Source organism: Symphalangus syndactylus, chromosome 4, assembly GCF_028878055.3.
Source record: "Symphalangus syndactylus isolate Jambi chromosome 4, NHGRI_mSymSyn1-v2.1_pri, whole genome shotgun sequence".
Classification (NCBI taxonomy): Eukaryota; Metazoa; Chordata; class Mammalia; order Primates; family Hylobatidae; genus Symphalangus; species Symphalangus syndactylus.
In genome coordinates this window covers 133883760-133897605 of record NC_072426.2, presented here as the reverse complement: position 1 = coordinate 133897605, position 13846 = coordinate 133883760, and positions in this window count along the sequence as shown.

Sequence of the window (13846 nt, the reverse complement as noted above, 5' to 3'; positions counted from 1 at the left end):
GGGAAGAGCAAAAGTGAAAGAAATTGACAACACATTTAAAACAATAAACAAATCAGGCTGGGTGCTATGGCTCACACCTGTAATCCCAGCACTTTAGGCTGCCGAGGAGGGAAGATTGCTTGAGTCCAGCAGATCAAGGGCCTGGGCAACATATCAAGACTGTCTCTACAAAAAATAAAATAAATTAGCTAGGCTTGTGGTGTGCACCTGCAGTCCCAGTTATTCAGGAGACTGAGGCAGGAGGATTGAGCCTGAGAGGTCGAGGCTGCAGCTAGCCACAATAGTGCCACCACACTTCAGCCTGAGTGTCAGAGAGACACCATCAAAAAAAAAAAAAAAAAAAAAAAGAAGGAAGGAAGGACGGACGGAAGGAAGGAAGGAAAGAAAGAAAGACAGAAAGAAAGAAAAGAAAGATCAGTGAATACCAAGGCTAATACAAATAAATCTCTAGCAAGAATGACCAAAATGGTGAGACAACACAGATACAGCAATGTTCTACAACCATTAGACGATAATAAGGAAATATTACAAACTATTTAAAAAACATAAATTTAATAACTTACATGAAATGCACAAATTCCTTGAAAGATGAAAACTGGCCCAAGCGGAGTCTCACAAGTTTTGAAAACAAGGTGAGAAGGCCAAAGCTGTGTCCCTTGTGATGGTAGTTTGGATACTCTCGGCAGTATGAAGCCTGACTGTACTATTGAAAGTGATTAGATAAAGGAATTTTAACAGAGCTACCACCCCTAATAGTTTATTAGAGCTGCAGTAATTAGAGCTGGTATTTTGACAAAATACCAAAAGACTGAGTAGCTTAAACAACAGAATATATTTATCAGAATTGTAGAGACTGGAAGTCCAAGGTCAAGGTGCCAGCAGGGTTGGTGTCTAGTTCAGGATGCTCCGTTTGGGCTGCTATATTAGCCTGTTCTCACACCACTATACTTCCTGAGACTAAGTAATTTATAAAAGAAAGAGGTTTGGTTCACAGTTCCACATGGCTGAGGAGACCTCAGGAAACTTACAATTATGGTAGAAGGTGAAGGCGGAGCAAGGCACGTCTTTTCACGACTGCAACAGAGAGAGAAAGAGTGAGGAAGTGTCACTCTTTAAACCATCAGATCTTGCGAGAACTCCATCACTATCACAAGAATAGCATGGGGGAAACCAGCCCCATGATCCAATCACCTCCCACCAGGTTCCTCCCCTTGAAGAGGGAGAAAAGGAAAGAGAGAGGGAAAAATAGAGAGCTCTTAGGTGTCTCTCATTGTAAGGCAACTAATCTCCTCGTGAGGACCTACCCTCTTGACCTCATCTGAACCTAATTACCTTCAAAAGGCTTCATCTCCAAATCCCAAATAGCATCATATTAGGATTTGGGGCTTTCACCTGTGTTTGGGGGAAAGCGGGGTACATAATTCAGTCCATAGTACTTCCTAAAATCCTACAGCCAGTAAGAGAGAATGAGAGCAGAAAGTGTGAGAAAATAGTGACCGAGAGGTAAGTATCCTATTGGAAAGGGCTGTGGCAGAAAGAAAGGGGTCTGGATGATAATTATTCTCTGGAATATAAAGGAAGGCAGAACAGACCCTGTAACTTAAACCCTTGTCAACATTAACCACCCAAGCACCCTTTCCTTGTCTGTCTTTTTTTCAGGGCTTGAGGTCTCCTTTCCTAGGCTGTCTGTCACTCTGTCTTGATATTTTCATTACTGTCACAAAGGTTTCAAACAAGCATCTGCAAATCTTGGTTAGACTTGCATATGACTACTACTAGATGTAGGAGACATAGAATTTAACAAAGGAGAGCTGTCCAGAGAGTAGCCACATTTCAGTGCTTGCAGTGTGGTGGCCCAATGAGAGAAGCAATGTCATTTACATTTCAGAGACTAGACAATATCACAGGCTTCAATAGTAAGGGTATAGCAGTGCCAGGTGGAAGGGTGATTGGTCGATTAATGACCCAATCAAATAAATGTAAAAGTAGAAATGACCTTTCCTTGCTGATTTGTTTCTATTATGTTTTTAAGATAAATATTTAATATGTATGCTTTTATCTCTCACTACAAGAATTTGAAATTACAAAAGAGATAAATTATATTTTAAAACCTGTTTAATCAGTATTTATAGTAAAATAAATACCGTGTTTGGGGTTGCCAGATTTAGTAAGTAAAACACAGAATGCTCAGTTATCTTTGATAATAGCTTGAAAATCTGAATATGAGACACTTATGGAGTCATGACAGAGTCATTACAAAACATAAGATAAAGGCATTAAATACAGGCCATGTTCTGTGTATAGAGGATACCTGGCAAGCCTACTTATATCTTGTTCTTTAATTGTGCTCTCTAAAACCTTCCAAACCCAAAGTGAATGATTATCATTAATTTTAAAAATAGAAAACAAAATTCAGAGGCATTGTATCCTCCAACTGGCTAAGAATCTGTTTTTAAAACATTTTTATTGTTTACACAATACCTGTATAAATGTGAAGCTGTAGTAAACAGAAATACAGCACTTTGAAAAACTTGCTAATCCCGAGGGAGTCAGAAGGTAGTCTTGTCATCAATTACATAAAAGTATTTTTATTGTCTTTTAGATTTTGAGTAGGATAAATTGAAGGAATGTGGGCAAAATAGAAAGGTTGGCGGGGAGGCACAAGGAGGATTGACTTACTCCAAGCCATTCTGATTATATGAATTATAAAACCAAAAATATACTTGGTTTAAATCTTGGCTCTAGGAGAGTGAGGCAACATGACAAATAGATCTGACATTATTTGTTTTCTAAGCCATCGTGCATGTCAGAATTCCTGTGGCAAAAGCATAAAAGCTGAAGTGGACTTGGGACCACAGAAGAAAATAAAGTGTGCCTTTAGCATGGAGAATAAGTGAAAAGCAGACATTCCATCTACCCTTTATTTCCACACTTGGGAAATAAGGCTGAAAGTACTTTATATGTGAGATGATATAAGACCCCTCCCAATGAGGGAGTCCGTTTTATAATTGCTCAACACATCTGGGTGTTACCAGGTGTCTTAAAGGTCAAGCTAACATTGGTCATAAAGGTTAAGAAACCAACAATGCTGGAGGTGGGAGGAACACAGAAAAAAAACGTTTGTCATTAGAGAAAGGGAAACATTGAAACCAAAAGATTATACAAAGTTAAATGGTGCTTGGGAGAAAAAAAAAAGATCATACAAGACAGGTATAATAACATTAGGAAGTGTGCATTCATTTTATATGCTAATCACATTTTTAAGTAAATGGAGTTGAAATATTGTGTTAAGAGGTGGAAGGCACATTATGTGGACTAATTCTATCATTTCATTGTATTTACAATGAATGGCACAATTATCTGTAAATACATGCTTCTAAAATAATACATGATCCCAGTAGAAAAGTTTGAAAATAGAAAGATGTATAAGGAAAGAAATAAATGTCATGTTCAAAACAGCTTTCATTGTCTGCATAATATTTTATCATATAAATTTCTTCATTTATATTTAGAAATTTTATTATAAATTATACTATAGTAATTGTACTTTAAACAAATATTTTTGATAGTTTACTATGTGATACTAACAATAATCCTATGAGTCAGTACTATTATCAATAACTGTTTTACAGAAGAAAAAACTGAGGTTCAGGAGTTGAGATTCAAATCTAAGATACTGATTTCTATGCCTGCACTCTTCATATTAATAGTATCTTATTGATATTTAATTTAGGATAACGTCAATGCATGATATTACTGATTTAAGTATATGAAGAATTGCAAGACTCGTGACTGATATTGCCTCATATTTCATTAAAAATGCCATACCAATTTATTCTCTCACTAAGTTTATGACAGCATGTGAGGGCTTGTTTCTAATAATAGTGGAAATTAAAATTAAGAAAAAAATTAATTTTGCCAGAATTGTCATGAAATGGCCTATTATCAGGTATGCTTTCATTTGTCTGATTATTAACTTGGTTAGTCATTTTCCATGTATATAATCTCTATTATATCTAGATAAATCTGTATCTAGATAATTATCTATCTGAATAGATAAAGATAAAATTACACAAGTCTGTATACCTACTGCATCTGGAAGAGAAGTCCAGGTAAGAGCTGCTGAGCACAGCAAATGGCATCTGTCTCATCATCTAGGAGGATTCTTGGCCATAGAAGAAGAAAATTAAGCCAGGGCTGCAGTGGAACTCCATCAAGAAAGTCTGGCAGTCAATGGCCTTTGACCTGGTGAAAGAGCACATAAAGCCAGTAGTGTTTGCATTACTCAAAATTTTGTTTTTCAAAAGGAGCTAGTCAACAAATGCCCCATGGACCTCCACCAGCCTCTCCATTTCAGATATCAAAGAGGACAGCAGCGTGCTCAATCAGGATTTTTTACAGGCAACACTGGTGGCCCTGATGCTTTGAAGCCACTTCCCGATATCTACCTCATGAAGAGTGCCTGAAAAACAAAAGCCTGCGGTGGGAACTAGGATCCAAATTTTCATCCAGGAGAAAACTCTGCAACTCCTGGGCCACTGGAAGCCTAGCCACACTTGGGGAGCACTAATGTTGTTCTGAGGAATGTGGACATTTATATATCCCCTCTGGGGTTTAAATATCATGATGTAGAAGGGTGGGAAAATGCCTGCAAGGGAACAGAGAGGCATTGGCAAAGGTGCCCCTTCCCTGAGCCCATGGTGGCACACTTAATTTGTTGTTAAAGACTAAAAGTACCTTTCTCATTGTTAAAAAAAGATGCATGTGCATATGTGGTTTGTTTTTATGTGAATTGCATCTATGTATTTTTGAGTATTTGCATGTCTATCGCTTGTATTGTTGGCTGGGTCTTGTATTGCAAGACTCACTATCAGCTCAAGAGAACTAATAATTCAATTTTAAGGAATTTTTACAAGCTTTTTGATCAGTAGTTGAGAATCAGCCACCTTAGGGACATTTACATGATGGAAAAGACCAAATACTATAAATCACCAAACACTAAAGATAAGGTTGTTTTGTCTTCTTGGAGAGTCCCTGTTTATTAATTTTGCTCATTATTTTATAGACGAAGAAATTGGGTTCTAAAAGTTATATTGACATCCTTACGGTCACATACATAGATGGGGCACAGAAGCTAACCATTTAATACTACCCCTAAACACGGGTCAGAGGTTTCAACGGGGACAACTGAGTTAGATTATCTATGAAATTCTAAGTCATTGACTCTTTGGTTCCCTCAATGTCAGTTCATACCAGTAACAATGAGCCCTTCTGATAACATGTTGCAGTAAAAGGACCCAGGGCTCCTTGAGGCCATGGTTAATTCTACAACTGAGACAAGTAATGTAGAAATTGGGCCTGAAGTAGCGCCAGAAAATAAGGACTAACAAAACAAAAAGACAAAAAAAAAAAAAAAAAAAGACAGAAAAGGATGTGTCAAGGGATACAGGAGCCAACTGGAAGAGCTTCCAGTGGCCAAAGCTAGAAGAGTTTCAGAAACAAAAAAGAGAACTGAATTAAAACCAAAAGTTTAAAATAAATATTCATCTTTATATAAGCAACTGATTTAATACATGAATAGAACAGAATAGATAAATATAACATCAAAATAATCCAAATAATTTATGTAGATAATACCTTCTCAAGAAGTGATGCTTAAGTGTGGGCTGCTCAATGACTTATTTTCAAAGATTATAGTATGAAAATAGGAAAAAAGTAGTGTTACAGTGAAGAAAAATGAGAACTATTACCTCAGCCATGTGATCATAGTTAGTATTAATGACATGTTCATACCATATATTTTTAATATGATGTGATGAGAATAGCACTTTGCCTCTGTAATCTTCCTCCTTCCCCCTAAAAATGTCACCAGAGTCTAACCATTAAAAAAAAATCAGATAAACCCACATTGAGAAGCATTCTACAAAACAGCTTGTCAATGCTCCTCCAACGGTCAAGGTTATCAGAAACAAGGCAAGTTTGAGAAACTGTCACAGGCTACAGAAGCCTAACGGGTCATGAGAACTAAATGTCATATATCCTGCATGGAACTCTGAAACAGAGAAAGAACATTAAGTAAAAACTAAGAAAATCGAAATAGGTAAAAGCTTTAGTTAATAACAATGTATCAATGTTATATTACTGGTTGGAATAAATATAACATTGATGCAAGATGTTTATAATAAGAGAAAATGGGTGAGTGGTATACAGGAAACTTCTGTACTAATTTTGTCACATTTATGTGAAACTAAATTATTGCAAAACAAGTTTATTTAAAAAAAACTGTTCATGGTTTACCATTATATTAAAAGCTCTTGCTTTGACGACTACTTGTAGGTTTTGCCTGTAAACGGAGTCACTTTATTCTTTATTAAAAAAAAAAAAACTGCTTTTCATCATCTTCTATAGAACTGAGTTATGGCAGAGCAACAAATAAAAAGTAGAGTAAGAATTTTTAAGATTCTGGTTAAGGGATTTAAAATCTACCCAAGTAACTAAGAATGTAATGTATCCACCTAACTGAATATATGAAAACAAAGTTCAGTCCACAATTGTAATAGCACATTGTTTGAGTTTTTGCTTGTAAGTCACAATGACTTGTTTAAAATGTTTTATTTTGTTTTGATCTACTTTAATCTGCAACACTTGGTTTTTTTCAAGTTGACAAGCCATTTTTAAAAAATTATTTACCAATACTTACATCCTTTATCTTATTCATATTTGGCTAGATAGTTGCTTATTAATAAAGACATTTAAAGACCAGTATGTAAAAAAGAGACGAAGGAAACCAAGTCAGTTATACTGACTGGCTCAAAGCACCTCTCCATAAAAAGTTAGTGGCAAAAATATGTTGAAGCTTTTAGTGAAAAAAAAAAACAAAACCCTAGCGAATCACCATTACTCAATTTCGTGTATTTAAAATTGTTTGATCACATTAGAATAAAAAATTTGAAAGTAGATTCCTTAAAAAATTTTTCTAATATTCGTGAGATGCCATAATTTTTAAATACATTTTCATTAATATCACATTTGAAAGCTAGAGTCTCATCTTTGTAATTTTATTTATAAAATAAGAAGGAAAACACTAAAAATAAATCATGCAAACGAGTATCGACAATTAATTGGAAGTTTTGCCTAAATATATGCATAGCTAAGCATGTTTTGAAATAGGTAATTATCTTAGTCCATTTGTATTGCTATCAAGGAATACCTGAGGCTGGGTAATTTATAAGGAAAAGAGGTTTATTTCACTCACAGTTCTGCAGGCTTCACAAGAAGCATGGAACCAGTATCTGCTTCTAATGAGGGACTCAGGCTGCTTCCACTCATGGTGGAAGGCAAAGGGAGCAAATGGTCACAGATCGCATGCAAGAGAGACAGAAAGCAAGAGAGAAGGGAAGGTGAGGGGCTAGCAGCTAGCTATTGTGGATAAAATAGGTAAGAACTTACTAATTTCCAGGAGGACAGTAGCAAGCCATTCATGAAGTATCTACCACCATGATCCAAACACCTCCAATTAGGCCCCACCTCCAACATTGTGGATCAAATTTCAACATGCTGGTTGGAGGGTCAAATTTCCAAACTATAATAGCATTCAGTTGGATTCTCTGCAATTCAAAAATAGGAGAAAAGCCAAAGTTAATTTTTCTGAAGCAGGAGATTTAGTTACGAATTTTAATTCAACAAATGACAGTAAAAGGTATCCAGAATACTCTGTAACCAAGTTAAAAATATATACCAGATAAAATAGCATATTTATCCAATAAAATTTTCAAATTATACTTAATGAGCTGATAATTACAAATCTTCCTTAACCTAACAATTCAAAAGAGATTCATTTATACTGTGATAGGCATTGCTCAGAATGAATCTAGTTATCTCTGTTTTTAAATGTTCCCTTAAATGCGTGAAGTAGGAAATGGGACATAACTATGCCATAATTATTGCAGTTTTAAAATATAAAAGGAAATAAAAGAATGTCAGTTTCAGTTCCATTACTTCTCCAGGAACGACAAGGTGCAATCAGTCAATAGAAATAGGATATGATTAATTGAATTAATAGTGTTCAGTGAAAATGGAGTTCAAAAAGGTTGGCATCTTAAAGGAGTTTAATTTTTAGAGTTGAGTCATATGTCACAAGATAGGAAAAGGGCGTTTTTGTGACACAGAAAGATATTCCATAATAGCTGAAAAGAGTTTAGGAAGGGAATTTTTATTATACGTTAGTGCAATATGCCAGGATGGTTAGACCTTGCTTTTTACTTTTTGCAAACAAATATACCAGTTAGAATATTGACACAATGGCTCATGATTCAAAAATTTTTATTCAATATTATATGTTCTAGAGTATGCATAAAATGTTTTGGTTATATTATATATTCAATCATATCTAGACAGTTTAATTACTCATAACTATTTCTTATTATAGTGATTACTAAATGTTTGTTTGGTTTAATAGCCTCTTTAAAAGCAATGGCAATAAACTGATTCATTTCTATTTTTTTTTTTGTAGAGACAAGGTCTCAATATGTTGCCCAGGCTGGTCTCCAGTTCTTAGGCTCAGCCTCCTAAAGTGCTGAGATCACAGATGTGACCCATAGTGTTTGGCCTTAAATTCACTCATTTCTCTTTTTTTGAGGTAGAGTCTTGCTTGGTCACCCAGGCTGGAGTGCAGTGGCGCGATCTCAGCTCACTGCAAGCTCCGCCTCCCAGGTTCACACCATTCTCTTCTCTCAGCCTCTCGAGTAGCTGGGACTACAGGTGCCCGACACCACACCCGGCTAATTTTTTGTATTTTTAGTAGAGCTGGGGTTTCATTGTGTTAGCCAGGATGGTCTTGATCTTCTGACCTCATGATCCGCCCACCTCGGCCTCCCAAAGTGCTGGGATTACAGGCGTGAGCCACTGCACCTGGCCAAATTCATTCATTTCTATTAATAAAATTGAGAACTATCTGGTTAGTGAAAGAATATCATAGGATAGTCTCACAAAATAAATTTATTTTCTACATTTGATGTTAAACCTAAAAAAAGGGTCCAGGTTTCACAGTTGCATCTAAATAGAAAAGTATCAAACATTAATATAGTCCTCTTTCTTTGGAAGAAATATCAAATAAAATATAAAATATAAATAAAATATAAAAATCTCTGTTCATTAAGTTTCTCAGACAGTTCCAATCTGAGTTGATAATATTGAAGCTAAAGTTTAAAACAATTAGTAGAATTAGTAAGGGTCCACTTTTGAGATAGTGAAGTGCTGAATGCTGCATTTTATACAAGATCTACTGTGTTCGAAGCCCCTCAGATTGGAAGTGTATGATATCAGAAATATTTCAGTGGTAGATGTCACCTATATGAATTAAATTAAATTATTCTTTGATTCTGTTATTTTTAAGAAACATAAATACCAAAATATGTGGATTGAACCATCCATCCTTTTAACTACATAGAATAATATTGTCAATTAGTAGAATTTCAGGGCATTTTTAAGAAGTCCTAGCAACCAGTGGTCTAATTTCACAAATGAAACATTTGGGGCTTACAGAAGTCAGACTTGTGTCATGGTTATCTCCACAGGGCATAAAGTAAATGCTTGCAAATTTGTGCTTATATACGATGCTATATATATTGTCTTTCTGACTCCATTTACTACCAGTTACTTGGGCAACCCAGATGTGCAAGCAAGGGTTACCTACATTGTCCCCATTAGAGCATCAACTGATTGACCACATTCTCCCTATTGAGAGAATCACACATATGCCATGACCCTAATGCTTCTATTACATATATTTACAGGAAAGTGAATTAATTAATTTCTAACTTGGAAAGTATCTTTCTTACATCAGATTATCTAACATCTGCCCTCTTTTAATTATCTTAGTTTATCTTTACCTTTCTTTCTCTTTTGTTTCAGTCTTTAATTCAATGTACATATTATCCCAAAACAACTCTGATAGTGAAATCAGTTTTTATAATGGAAAGAAAAAACAATGTATTAAGAAATATATTTTGATGTCCAAAATTAATTTTAATAAACGCTAAAGTTATTTCAAATGCAAAAGTTCTACACTTCTTCTTCCTGCAAAAACTTAACATGACTGTCTCTGTCACCAGAACATAGGTCAATAAATAAATACTTGATATATTTGAGTATATGTTGGACATCCTTATTTTTAATAATTTGTTTTCCATTAAGAAAAGTGAGGTATCAGGTTTATTTAGAATATACGAAATTAGTTAATTTAGTGATTATAGGGAAGAGTGCCTAGGAAGTCTTAAAAAAAAAACTGAAAAAAACTGGTTAAGAGACTCCACACTTTTAGACTGTTTTAGAATGTAGAATTCTTGCTACAGCTGTGGAGAGATTTCCAAGAGGATGATCAATGACCAGCAAGGTGGAACCTCATTCTTAGAAAATATTAAACTGGAGATGGTATATCACAGTGGTTCAGGACATGTGTTCTGGAAATACACACTGGTTATATTAGACACCCAGTTGTGCCACTTACTGCTATCATATTTGAAGTTTTCTTTAATATTTCATGTTTCAGTTTACTTTCCTATAAAATGAGGTAGAGTTCTCAGTAAAGTTGTAAAACATAAGAATTAATACATGCAATATACTAAAAACAGTGCTTAGCACATCACAAATCTTCAAAAGAGTTAGTTATTAAAATTTTTCATCACTTTTTGCCAATTATCTTGCTGACAACTTTTTATGCTACTGGTATTGTAATGAAAGTACGAGCAAATAAATAGTAATTAGAGGCCAGGCACGTGGCTCATGCCTATAATCCCAGCATTTTGGGAGGCCACGGTGGGTGGATCATGAGGTCAAGAGATCAAGACCATTCTGGCCAACATGATGAAAATTTGTCACTACTAAAAATACAAAAATTAGCTGGACATGGTAGCACATGCCAGTAGTCCCAGCTACTCAGGAGGCTGAGGCAGGAGAATAGCTTGAACCCTGGAGGTGGAGGTTGCAATGAGCCGATATCTCACCGCTGCACTCCCGCCTGGCGAAATAGCGAGATTCCGTCTCGAACAAAAAAGTATTTAGAGGCGAAGTAACTCTTAGAGAAAGTACTCTACCTTGCTATATTGAAAGGATTCTAAACAAAAAGTACATTTTCACAACTTTTGCAACTAAACTTCCAGATAAAAAATAGATTGCCTCAATTAGATGCAACAGAATAAGGCTTGAAAGGATATAATGTACAGCATGGTAAATACTGTACTGTCTACTTGAAATTTACTGAGAGTAAACCGTAAATATATACAATTCTTATTTGTCAATTATACATCAATAAAGTTGGAGGCGGGGGTGAAGCAGAATGGAGGCAGAGATCATTGCATGTAAAAATGTGAAACAGATGTATCTAGATTCTGTTTTCTAGTGGCTTAGCTTTATGGTTGTCAGAGGCAATATTAAAAGTGAGAGCCTCAGAAACAGCAGTTGTGGCTGCAGTACTTAATGACTTTTCTGTTATAGGATCATAGGTGTGAAATTAAGGCCTATTCCTAATTGCTTGTATTAAATTATATTCTGTATAACTAGATCCGTTTTGTATTTTCTGTATTCATCTTCAATGATTCTGTACTTGCAACCATCATTCACCATAGCAAGTAACTGCTACAGGCAGAACCAGCATGGCTACTGGTGTGAATAGCACGGTCAGCACTGTAATCAAAATGATGTGAACTGCAGGTTCTTTGGTGGGGGCCAATTGATCATGACACCCCTAGGACTAAAATAGATGAACAATCTATAATAAAGTCCTGTTAGACTGGACATAAAAAATTTAAAGAAAATAAATTTCAAAACAAAACAAAAAACCTCTAGGTCTAGAGAAAAGTGACCTGACTGAAGTCACTAAAATGAAGAATCAGGATTCTTCACCGAATTTCTAAACCTGAGTCAGTTTATAGACACAAAGCTCCTTAAAGGAAAAACAGCATTCCTATGAGGAAGAACATTCTGACATTGCCACAGGTGTGCTTGTGTGGCTTGTGGCCACCTACACATGTAAACATGCAGAGAAGAGGAAGCAGTCTGCAGAGAATGTGGTTCACGGACTTCGAGCTGCTAGGAATCTCTTGGGTCGTGGAAAGTCACCGTGGTTTGGCAGAAGAGAATGAAACTTTGGTTCAAGTATGTCTCATAACATGATATTAAGCATACATTTCTGATTCTACTCTGTGTTCATTTCCTTCACTTCTCACACACAAATGTGAATTAACCATAGTTAGAACCTTGCAGAATATCCACACTGGCTCCTTGTAATAAGAGAGCCACAGTGCAATCTCTTTAATTCTTTACTGAAATAATATAAGAAACATGCAACACCACATCTCTTCTGGATTTCAGACATTTATACCGATATGGGTTGAGTGTCCTTTATCCAAAAATAGAAGTGTTTTGGATTTCAGAATTTTGTATGTATTTGGGAATATTTGCTTGTATATTGCTTGTATATAATGAGATATCTTGGAGATAGGACCTAAGTCTAAACCCAAAATTCAAGTTTCACATATACCTTATATGCATAACCTGAAGGTAATTTTATATAATATTTTAATAATTTTGTGCATTAAATAAAGTTTTGACTGCATGCTGACTGTGATGTGGCACATGAGGTCAGGTGTAAAATTTCCCACTTGTGGTATCATGTCATGTTGGTGTTCAAAAAGCTTTGGATTTTGGAGCATTTCAGATTTCAGATTTTCAGATTAGAGGTACTCGATTTGTATCAAGAACTTAAAATATTGAGGACTGGTGGTTCCTGTCTCTTCCCTGATGTTTAGTTGACTTATTGTATGTAAAAAGCAAATGAATCTTGAAGGATGTAAGTGGATTATCATAAACATAACTGATATTAACTGTAATTGAAGATAGTTTCCTGATACAGTCTCTTTACTTGCCCATATCATTATAGTTCCTGTCATCTTTTACAAAGCTTTCAAGCTAATTATATATTTACTATTCCAGGAACCCACAATACTACAAATAATTTGTTTTCCTCCAGTGATAGCAGGAATGGTTCTTGCTATTTTACTTTGTTATCTGTCATAATCTAGTCTACAGGATCATTGAGCACCTCCCATCTTGGAACTATCATCCAGATTCATCATATTCATTGTATATCCCACTAATTACCCTGGAAAACCAGAGCTGGTACTGTAGATAACCTGGACGTACATATATGCACCAAGTGATAGGAGAAATAAAACACAAAATTTGGGGTACAGTGTAGCTTCTGGAATGCAGTGGTCTAGACATACAAAAACACTGCCTTTAAACTAAAATTTCAGTTGCTGCACTGTGGCACTCTCTCTAACCCTAAAAAAGAGCCAATCTTTTTGGATTTTAGAGGTAATAGACATCATATGTTGCAAATGTATCAAGTGGTTGGCAAGCCCTGCCCCTTGAGCCATATGATCCAGAAGATCCAGATTCTCCTCTATTTTACTGTTATTTTATATAATATGTATGCATTTTTTCCAATTTTTATTTTAGATCTAAGGAGCACATGTGCCGGTTTGTTATCTGGGTATATTGTGTGATGCTGAGGTTTGGTTATAAAGGATCCCATCACCCAGGTACTGAGCATGGTATCCAACAGTTAGTTTCTCAATCTTTGCCTTCCTCCCTCCCTCCCCCTTCAAGTAGTCTCCAGTTTCTATTGCTGCCAGCTTTACGTCCATGAGTAACAAATAACATGTATATTTATACAACCCTTAAAGTTCAACCTTTAGCTTAGGACACCAGTGTAGTATTGAGTTAGAAAAGGAATGAATATTGTCACCACAAGTTGGATATAGTGACTATTGTGGAAAAGGGCACA